This window comes from Macaca thibetana, chromosome 16 (assembly GCF_024542745.1).
Source record: "Macaca thibetana thibetana isolate TM-01 chromosome 16, ASM2454274v1, whole genome shotgun sequence".
Lineage (NCBI taxonomy): Eukaryota > Metazoa > Chordata > Mammalia > Primates > Cercopithecidae > Macaca > Macaca thibetana.
In genome coordinates this window covers 23,158,898-23,169,795 of record NC_065593.1, presented here as the reverse complement: position 1 = coordinate 23,169,795, position 10,898 = coordinate 23,158,898, and the positions used below count along the sequence as shown (strand labels likewise).

Sequence of the window (10,898 nt, the reverse complement as noted above, 5' to 3'; positions counted from 1 at the left end):
TAACTACACCATGGGTTAGGTGTTACTATTCCATTTAACAGATGGGGGAACTGAGGACATGGAGCCAGCCAGAATTCACACATGCATTATGGGTACCCTGAGGGAGGTCCAAACCAGGGCAGAAGTTCTGGGTGAAGGGCACCAGGCAAGGGCTCCTGGAAGACATGGCATCTGAGTGAAGGCTTAAGAGCTCAGTCTTATTTGGCACGAGGTGATAGGGGAAGGAGCACAAGGAGAGGGAAGAGTGAACGAAGGTCTGGAGGGTGATGTGTGCATGTGCGTGCGTGCGCGTGCGCGCGTGTGTGTGTGTGTGTGTTGAACAGAACAGATTGTAGTTTGGAAGAAATTATGGGTCTTAATCTCTGGCCAGACCCTCAGTCTCTTGGTACCCTCACCCCTCCTCACCCTGACTGCACGCAGTTGAAGGTCAATGCATGTTTCTGAGGTTATCAGAGTGTGATGATCTGTGTGGTCAGGATAAGGAGGCGCGGTATCAGGATAATGTTTCAGGCGGTGAACACAGTCTGGGAAGAGATGCAGAAGCGTGGGGATGTTTAGAGAACAGAAGGTTCTGTGTGGTTGGAATGTGGGTTTGCGGGGGACAGGATTAAGAGCTGATAACTATAGTTCTAGGTGTACTAGAGCATGGCCTGGGCTGTTATGCCACCGAGACACTCCTGGAGCCAGTGGAGCTTTTATGAGAAAGGCCCTGGTGCTTTCTGCAGGGCGGTCCTAGAGGTCAGAGGGACCCAGGTTGAGGGCTCCTGGAGCGAGGCCAGGCTGGGTGGGATGCTACAGTAACACAGGACAGGCTAGCCACCCCAGTCCCCCTTCAGGCCTGGCTCCTTCACTGCCACACAGTGGCCTGCCACCTGCTCAGGGCAAAGTAAGCAAGAGCCAGGAAGGACAGAGAGAGACAAACGGTTTCAGACACTCAGGACAATGCCCCGATTTTATCTCACCTTGGAGGAAGTGTCTCCCATGGCCTGAGGCTCTTAAGGAGCCAGAAGAAAAAGGAGGCCAGCTTCACCCTCAGGAACAACATTCACCACGTGTAAAATCTGCATCCCGGTTTTATCTAACTCTCCACACCAATCCTGTGATGTAGGCTCAGGGCAGTGAGGTTACTTGTCTAGAGTCACACACCTTGTGAGTAACACAGAGAATGCAGATTTGCTTCCAGGAAGGCTGTGCCCTTGGCTCAGCCCTCCATTCTCTGGCCTCCTTTGATGGAGCTGGAACAAAATTCAGTGTTTCCAAGTGGGATGGCTACTATTTTACTGAGACCCTCTGACTTCCCCCTACAGCCCTCTTCTAAGACATAGGCTTTCGGGACCTTCTTTTTGACCCAGTGTTGGGGGGCTATTGCATCACCAGCAGCCAGGCCCCATCAGCGATGAATTCATCTCAAAGCGGTGTCCCAGGGCCAGCGGGAAGCCGCCAGCTGTCATATTCATTACAAAAGCTTCCCCTTTGCCTGGCAGTCACATCTAGGGCCCCACACTGCCAGGTCTTATTCAATATTCTGGTTTGCCCCATCCCCTTCTCCTTTAACTAATGGAGCAGGTAACTGTGGTTTTTTTCTGTGGCTCCTAATGAACTGTGAGTAACATATGGTAGTTGCCTGGCTGGCTTCTTCAGTCTTTGTTGGGGCCTTCCCTGTGACGGGTCTCTGTACTATCTCAGGAAGGTGTCACCACCAGGAAACACCTACCCTGCACTTTGTCCATTGCCTCTCCTGGACAGGGCCATCAGAGATTGGCTGCAAGTCCTTCGGGGAGAGGAAATGGCCTCTGGCTTACAAGAGGCAGCTTGTCCTCAGAAGCAGGTGGCTGATAAGCCGGAGATAGAGCTGGGGCTGGGTCACAAAGGTGGCTTTTAGGAAGTTTATATCTGAACATGTGAGGCAGGCTTTAAGACAGGGGCTCTTGAGGCAACACAGCATTGTGCAGGCTGGGCCTGGGGCCCACAGTGGCACAACTCCAGGGATCCTAGAAAGGCGGGATGGCTGGACATATGAGGGAGCATCAGGAATTTTTTTTTTTTTTTTTTTTTTTTTGAGACGTAGTCTCGCTCTGTCGCCCAGGCTGGAGTGCAGTGGTGCAATCTCGGTTCACTGCAAGCTCCACCTCTTGGTTTACTTACGCCATTCTCCTGCCTCAGCTTCTCAAGTAGCTGGGACTACAGGCGGCAGCCACCAAGCCCGGCTAATTTTTTGTATTTTTAGTAGAGACAGGTTGTCACCATGTTAGCCAGGATGGTCTCGATCTCCTGAACTCGTGATCCGCCCGCCTTGGCCTCCCAAAGTGCTGGGATGACAGGCGTGAGGCGCCGTACCCAGCCAGGAATGATTTCTAAGACCTGAGACCGCCCAACCTAGAGGAGAGAAGATAGGGTATGGGCGGTGACAGTCATCAAATCCTTGATTGAGGAAGAAGAGATGTTCTTAAGAACATCTTAAGAGAGGATCACAGGATAGCGGGCTAGGGAGGCGCATGGGGCTGTTTTCAAGAAGACCGCTCTCCCTTGAAAAGAAGCGCCCTCCTGGGTGGCTGGCACACCCTGAGTCAGTAGGGAGGGGTGGACTCGGGGTTGGGCATCGTATCTACAGCTCTGAGGATCCGGGACCCCAAATCTGACTCCAGGTGCTCTGACCGTTCCTTTCATCTTCCATAGTCTCTCCAAATGGGTCCACAGTTTTGTTTTTTTTTTTGAGACAGGGTCTTGCTCTGTGCCCCAGGCTGAAGTGCAGTGGCGCGATCTCTGCTTACTGTGACCTCCGCCTCCTGGGTTCAAGCGATTCTCCTGCCTCAGCCTCCTGAGTAGCTGGGACTACAGACACGTGCCACCATGCCCAGCTAATTTTTTTGTATTTTTAGTAGAGATGGGGTTTCACCGTGTTAGCCAAGATGGTCTCAATCTCCTGACCTCGTGATCCGCCCATCTGAGTCTCCCAAAATGCTGGGATTACAAGCGGGAACCACCGTGCCCAGCCACAAAATTTGTTTTATACGTGTTCAAATCCACCCCCCTCTGCAACTTGCGAGGTGCTCAAAAGGTGCCTAAAAATGTCCCTATAAGATCCAGTTCTCTCTTTCCTCTTCCACCTCAGCCCTCACCACTCCTGCCTGCAGTCAACAATATGCCAGACTCAATTGTTTTCAGATCCTCATTTGGGTCCTGCAGTTTGGAAAATCTCCAGGCAGTTCCCATGCTCTTGCTTCTTGTAAGCATATTGTCCCTGACTCCTCCTCCTTACTCTACTGGTTCAGTCTTGTTTACCTTTCAAGCCCTAAGACCGAACTTTCTTTGTGAACTCTCATCACAGACAGGATCAGGTCCCCTGCAAAGTGCCCTGGATATCACAGCACATGTCACGCTGCATTGCATTCTCCTGATAACCCATCTTTGTCCCCCAGCAAGACTACAGGCTCCCTCCAGGCACAGACTGTCTGTATGGACCTGGCACAGAGCTGGTACTCAACAAGCACATGTTGAAAGAATGGATGGATGGGTGGATGGGATGCCCATAAGATAATTTGTAATTTATGGCAGAGAGCCAAGCCCTCCTTCCAGCATGTTCTGGAGCTAGTCCCTGGAGCTTCAGGCAGGACATATAGGGGCCATTGGTCAGACCACCAGGCAAAGAAGTGAATGGGTTTTCATTACCATCAAGACCGTGATGGGCCGGGCGCGGTGGCTCAAGCCTGTAATCCCAGCACTTTGGGAGGCCGAGACGGGCGGATCACGAGGTCAGGAGATAGAGACCATCCTGGCTAACCCAGTGAAACCCCGTCTCTACTAAAAATACAAAAAATTAGCCGGGCGTGGTGGCGGGCGCCTGTAGTCCCAGCTACTCGGGAGGCTGAGGCAGGAGAATGGCGGGAACCCAGGAGGCGGAGCTTGCAGTGAGCCGAGATCGCGCCACTGCACTCCAGCCTGGGTGACAAAGCGAGACTCCGTCTCAAAAAAAAAAGAAAAAAAAAAAAAAAAAAAAAAAAAAAAGACCGTGATGAGGAGATAGGGAGTAACCCTTCCAGAGCCAGCTCTGTCCATCGGCTGTGGCTGTTGGAGGCTGGGCAGGGACCCAGGGAGTATTCTGATCCTAAAAGAGATCCAAGGCTCATTTTTACACAATCAGTCCAAGAACCACCTTCTTGCATCACCAAGTAGCAAGGCCCATTCTTTCTCCTTCTCAGTCTCCAGTCCCAGTTCTCTTTAACAATTGTGATAAAACACACATAATGTAAAAGGACCATCTTAACCATTTTTAAGTGTACAGCTCAATGCTGCTAAGTATATGTACACTGTTGTGCAACCAACTTCAGAACTTTTCATCTTGCAAAACTGAAACTCTACACTCATTAAACAATTCATTTCCTCCTTCCCCCAGTCCCTGGCAACTACTTTTTTACTTCATGTTTCCTTGAGTTTGACTAGTCTCAATACCTCATAGAAATGAAATCATATGGTTATTTGTCTTTTGTGAAAGGTGTATTTCACTTAGCATAATGTTCTTAAGATTCATCTATTTTGTGTTATGTGTCAACATTTTTATGGCTGAATAACATCCCATTCTATGTATAGACCACATTTTGTTTATCTGTTCATCTGCCAATAGACATTTGGGTTGCTTTTACCTTTCAGCTATTGTGAATAACCCTGCTATGAACGTGGGTGTACAAATATCTCTTTGAGACCTTCCTTTCAATTCTTTTGGATATATACTGAGAAGCAGTATTGCTGGATCATCTGGTAACTCTGTTTCGTTTTTATTAAGGAAATGCCATGCTGTTTGCCACAGCAGCGGCACCATCTTACATTTCCACCAACAGTGCACAAGCGTTCCGATTTCCTCACAGCCTCACCAATACCCATATTTTTGTTTTGTCTTTTTTAAAACAGCAGCCATCCTAGTGGGTGTGTGGTGTTTCATTGTGGTTCTGTGCTTGCTTCGGCAGCACACATATTAAAATTGGAATGATGCAGAGAAGATACTTCGTTGTGGTTTAGATTTACATTTCCTTAGTGATTAGTGGTGTTGAGCAACTTTTCATATACTTGTCCATTTGTATATCTTCTTTGGAGAAATGTCTATTGAAATCATCTGCCAATTTTTTAATTGGGTTACTTGTTTTTTGTTGTTGTTGGATTGTAAGAGTTCTTTATATATTCTGGATATTAACCCCTTCTCAGGCATATGGTTTACAAATATTTTCTCCCATTCTGTAGGTTGCCTTTTTATTCTCTTGATTGTGTCCTTAGATGACACATGCCCAGCTCTTTTGAGGACTCTTTCTCTCTCTGTTTTCTATTTAAACTTTCGTTTGATATTTATTTTAAGCTGATTTCACCTAGCTCAATATTGTGAAGAGGCCCCAGAGAGAGGAGGAGGTGGTAAGATTAATGCTGGCTTCCAATCTTTGGGCCCCTGAACCTGATTCCATTCATTCCTTATCTACCCATGTATTCATTCATTCAGCAAACATAGAGTTTTGGAATCAAACAGATCTGGCTTTGAATGCAATGTTTCTGAGTCTCAGTTATCTCTCTGTAAAGCAGGGGAAAACTGGACATGTAGTCAAAAGAGAAGATGTGATGCTAGAAACATCAAACTAGAAACACTATGCAAAGGGCCTGCCCGGGGTGGACACTTCATAAACAGTAGCGATTGTCTTTTCTCAGTGGCCAGCAGTGGGCGGATGGAGCCCTTCTCCAGGGTCCCTTAAATCCCAGGGTCAAGAGAGTTCAGCTGCAGTTTATTTTCCCAAGAGATTAAGTGCTGTTGACAAATCAAAGCAGTACTCTGACCAAGCCTCTCGCCACAGTGGCAGTGACAGTGACAAAGTCTCCCTCCTGTCATATGTTCTGACTCTGAAGGCAAGGAGGCAGGGAAAACACTCTGCCTGGCAGGGAGCCAAGGGAGCCCATGTTTGTGATGAGCAGAGTTTCTGTGAAAGACCTTGCACCGAAAACAGCAGCGCCCTGGGTCGCGTGGCGGTAAGATAAGCTGAGCTGCTCTGCAGTGTCTGAACCGTGGAGCTCTCTAACTAGGAGAGCAACTGGAAGGCTGCCTGGAAGAGGAGCGATGCTTCATTGGTCCTTCCCCTCCTGCCAAAGAATCCTCCTCTCCTGGAAGCCTAGGAGCAGCTTCAAAGCAGACGAGGTGGGGAGGGAGTCCTGGGGTTCTGGACCCCACTTCTAACCCTGGCTCTGCTCCCCACTGCCTGTGCCACCTGTTTCTGGTCTTTCTGAGTCTCAGCTCCTCACCTGTAGAATGAGCATAGGAAAAATACCTGGAAGGTGCGTGGTTTATGTGAGAAGATTCATGAAGAGTGCCTGGCACGCGGTCGGCCCTGAGCAAAAGTTGGTTTCCTCCTCCTCTCCTTCCTCCTCAGCCTCTGCTTGCAACTCCACTCTCTAACTTCCACAGGCACAGGCGTGCACCCCCCTGGCTCAGCATCCTCGGGGCTCCTGCGCTCTCCCCTCCCTGGCTGCACAGAGCCTGACTTCCGGCTTGTGTTGCCTGCCTCCTTTTCCCTCCAGGAGGAGAACTTTCTCATCCCTCAGGAGCAGCTCCCACCTGCCACCCTTGCCTGATATTGCGGCCCATCTTGATGACACTGTTCCCAAGCCCCTTTGAGGACATACTACTCTGGTTTTTGGCGCAGACTGTACTTACTTTTGGTGGTAAGCATTTGTCCCTGGCATGCCCCCAGCTGGGCTGGGAGTCTGGAGAGCAGAGCTAGGATCTAAATCACGTACCTTGGGTGGGTAGCTCAATGCAGACCGCCACGTGTGCAGCGCCGCGTGTGCCCAGTGCTCTTCTTGGAACAGGGGTCTGAACAATGGTGGTGGCTGACAGATCGACCACACATGACTGACAGATGGACCCCCGGTCCCCTTTTCAAGCATCCAGTACTCCACCCTTCCCCCACCACGTACACACATACTTACCTCCTTCCTTCACCAAGATGTCATAGCGGAACCTCTTACCATTTAATTTGCAAAGCCTACAGGTCCCTAGGACAGAAGGGCATCCATGCTCTCTGTCTGTCCCCAACCTTGATACCCTGAACACTCTGTATGTGTGCCCTTAAGGAAGGTACCCTGACAGTTCCCATCCCTGAGTGCTGGGGAGTAGAGCTGGAAAAGAGGCTAGAGATGATCCAGGTCAATTTGTTCATTTCATGCTGAGGAAACTGAGGCTCGGAGAAGTTGGGAGACTTTTGAAGGTCACACACATTTGGCACATCCTGGCCTAGAACTCAGGGGTCTCCCTCTATTAATTTTACTTTAACAATTTGTCAACATTAGTGAGTCCCCACTGTGGACCAAGTCCCAGCTAAGCATTTTCACACTCATTCTTGCATTGAACTCGGATCATATTGTTTGAAATTGATACTATTATCATTGAACAGAGGGGGAAACTCAGGCCTCAGACTGGCCCAAGGCTCATGGCTAGTAAGTGGCCAAGTGAGGACTTGAACCCAGATCCTTCAACTGCTAGTTCAGCTCTCTTTCTGGCAAGCTTGAGCCCCTCTTTGGCAATACCAAAAGGTGGCTGAGGGAGCTGGCACCCATGTCCCACTGAGAGGAAAGGGTCAAGGTTAAGGCCCATTGAGATGCCGGGTGGCACAGATGATGGCAAGGGCCCTGAACAGCGGCTTTCTGGCAAAATGTGGCCCTGTTTTGCATAACGTGCAAATAAGATCTCATATTCCTCAGGAATTCTGCACAACAGCTCCATGGCTCAGGGTAGGCAGAGTCCCTGCTGAGCAAGGCTTCCTAGCCCTGGCTGACTCATATCTCCTCCTAGATGCCCCTTGCAATGCCAGTAGCTTCCACACCCAATCCTAGGGCTAATACTTTTACCTTCTTTGGGCTTTGGTCTCTTGGCCTCAAATGGGATGATGATGGTGTATATAAAGGTATTTCTTAGTCCGGGCATGGTGGCTCATGCCTATAATCCCAGCACTTTGGGAGGCTGAAATGGGTGGCTCACTTGAGGCCAGGAGTTTGAGACCAGCCTGGTCAACATGGTGAAACCCTGTCTCTGCTAAAAATACAAAAAAATTAGCCGGGCATGGTGGCACACGCCTGTAATCCCAGCTACTCGGGAGGCTGAGGCAGGAGAATCACTTGAACCTGGGAGGTGGAGGTTGCAGTGAGCCGAGATCACACCACCTGCACTCCAGCCTGGGCAACAGAGTGAGACTCTGACTCAAAAAAAAGGTATTTCTTTCTCCACTGAAACACCACTTTAGGGAGGTCAAGGCTCCATTAAAATATCTTTAGCCTCCACTTATGCTTCACAATAACAACAGTTGTGGCTTGTGATTAATTACCTACAACATTCTAGAACTTAGTTATATCCCTGCAATATCCTGTTTTATGGATAGGAAAATTGAAGCACAGAGAGGTTAAGCCAACTGCCCTAGGTCACACAGCTAGTAAGTGGCAGAGCTGTGATATAATCTCAGGATCATTCAATACCAATTCCAGGGCTGTTTCCATGACATCACAATACCTTTTCGTTTGCAATTCAAAGTCCTTCCTCCATAATCTGCCTCAACTTCCCTTTCTAACCCCAATATCAATCAGACAGGCCCACTTACTTGTCCCCTCTGGGTTTACTACCTGGGGTAGTCTCCACTATCTTTCCAGTGGCCTAAGTGTATACTTACTTTGGAGCCATTTGCATGAGTGCTTAGGTACATGTATGTATACGTATGTAGGGTTTGTGATATATATATATATGTATATATGTATGGTGCATATGTATTTGTTTGTAATATGTGTGTTCGTGTGAATGGATTTATGAACGTTAGTGTGTATGGTGCACTCATGCATGCACATATTAGCATACTTCAGTTTATGACCAGCATGGGCAACACAGTGAAACCCCGTCTCTACTAAAATTACAAAAATTAGCTGGGCATGGTGGTGCATGCCTGTAATCCCAGCTACTCGGGAGGTTGAGGCAGGATAATTGCTTGAATCCAGGAGGTGGAGGTTGCAGTGAGTTGAGGTCGTGCCACTGCACTCCAGCCTGGGTGACAGGACAAGACTCTGTCTCAAAAAAAAAAAAAAAAAGCTTCCATCTATACATGTACTGTGTATTTCAGTGTTTCAGTGACTGGGGGAGGATTTGACAAGTACCTTACGAGTGTTAATATCATTATACCTAATAAGAAAGAAAAAAATCCCGACAGCTTGCAATTGGCCCATAGGGTAACCAACTGTCCCGGGTTTCCCAGGACTCTCCCAGTTTTAGCCCTGAAAGTCCTGCATCTTGGGTAAGCCCTTGGTCCCAGATAAACTGGAGTGGTCCCCCTACTGGCCTGGCAACCAACAGCTAGGCTGTCATGTTCTTTGCTGAACATGACAAAATATCACAGAATATTGACATCAGATGAGACTGCTCTGTGACCATGATAGAACAAGGCAAGATCGAGGACACTGTGACACTCAAAATGACCAAGCATCCTTCTCCCTTGATGAACATGAGTGACTACTGCTTTTTTTTTTTTTTTTTAACTGATGACAACTCTAGCCCTGCTCGGATCCTCCTACCTCCTAGATAAAAATTATTACGATGCCCAATCATCAAATTGCCCTTGCTTCCTGACAGTGCTCAACCCAGAACAGACTCTTTCTTCCTTAAATACTCTCCAAAGTCACCCAGCACAATTCCAAACAAGTCCATCCTCACTGCCTCTTACTAAGACATCCCACAGTCCCCCACGGTTTGTGCTCCTTCACTGCAGTGAGTTAAGAAACCTAACTTTGTTCAATTATAGGTGCGCTCTTGGTGCTAGTTAGTGACTGGGCTTTATCACTGAGTGGGAGTCTATCAAAATCTCCGGTGAGTAGAATGTATCCATTCAACCATCATTTGCTAAACAAACATTTCCCGAGTGGCCAGGTGCAGTGGCCCATGCCTGTAATCCCAGCACTTTGGGGGGCCGAGGCAGGTGGATCACTTGAGATCAGGAGTTTGAGACCAGCCTGGCCAACGTGGTAAAACCCTGTCTCTACCAAAAATACAAAATTAGCTGGGCGTGGTGGTGCGCACCTGTAGTCCCAGCTATTCGGGAGGCTGAGGCAGGAGAATTGTTTGAATCCGGAAGGTAGAGGTTGCAGTGAGCTAAGATTGTGCCACTTCACTCCAGCCTGGGAGACAGAACGAGACTCTGTCTCAGAAATAACCCCCAAAAGACAAACAAACAAAACACATTTACTGAGCACTTAACTATGTGTTAGGTTGTCAGGCACTATGCTGGGCACTGGGGACAAACCTATGGGAGTTTACAGTTTGGTGAGGGAGACAGACTATTAAATAATGACAAAAATAAATATGCAGTTAAAGACCATGCTAAGTGTTGGGATCCATATTTAATGAGTCATGGGATGTTTAACAACACCTAACCCAGCCCCACTGATCAAAGAAGTACCTCATTCAAATCTGGATTCCCCCAACCCCCACAAAAAAAATCTGGATTCCCCCAATCCTCTAAGAGCCAGCCTTCCAAAGAGCCTCTTGGGTTGTTAAAATTCTACCTGCAGCCGAAGACCTATTTGGAGTTGGAGGCACAGAGAGGCAGAAGTTCTCTATTTCTCCTCTCAGATTTCTTCCTTTAAATGAGTTCATTGGGCTGGTCCTGGTGGCTCACGCTTGTAATCCCAGCACTTTGGGAGGCTGAAATAGGTGGATCACTTGAGGTCAGGAGTTCGAGACCAGCCTGGCCAACATGATGAAACCCCATCTCTACTAAAAATGCAAAAAATAAAAATAAAAAATGAGCCGGGTGTAGTGGCAGGCACCTATAATCCCAGCTATTTGGGAGGCTGAGGCAGGAGAATCACTTGAACCCGGGAGGCGGAGGTTGCAGTGA

General features: G+C 48.3%; 2 protein-coding genes across 2 annotated transcripts in view; both read left to right on the top strand.

Annotated features, from left to right (window-relative positions):
- The window catches only part of IFT20 (intraflagellar transport 20), a 245,198-nt gene that overhangs the window by 96,817 nt on the left and 137,483 nt on the right, over nt 1-10,898 (top strand). The gene's annotated exons all lie outside the window — the stretch shown is intronic.
- Nucleotides 1-10,898, top strand: part of POLDIP2 (DNA polymerase delta interacting protein 2) — a 222,000-nt gene that overhangs the window by 93,369 nt on the left and 117,733 nt on the right. The window lies entirely within an intron of this gene.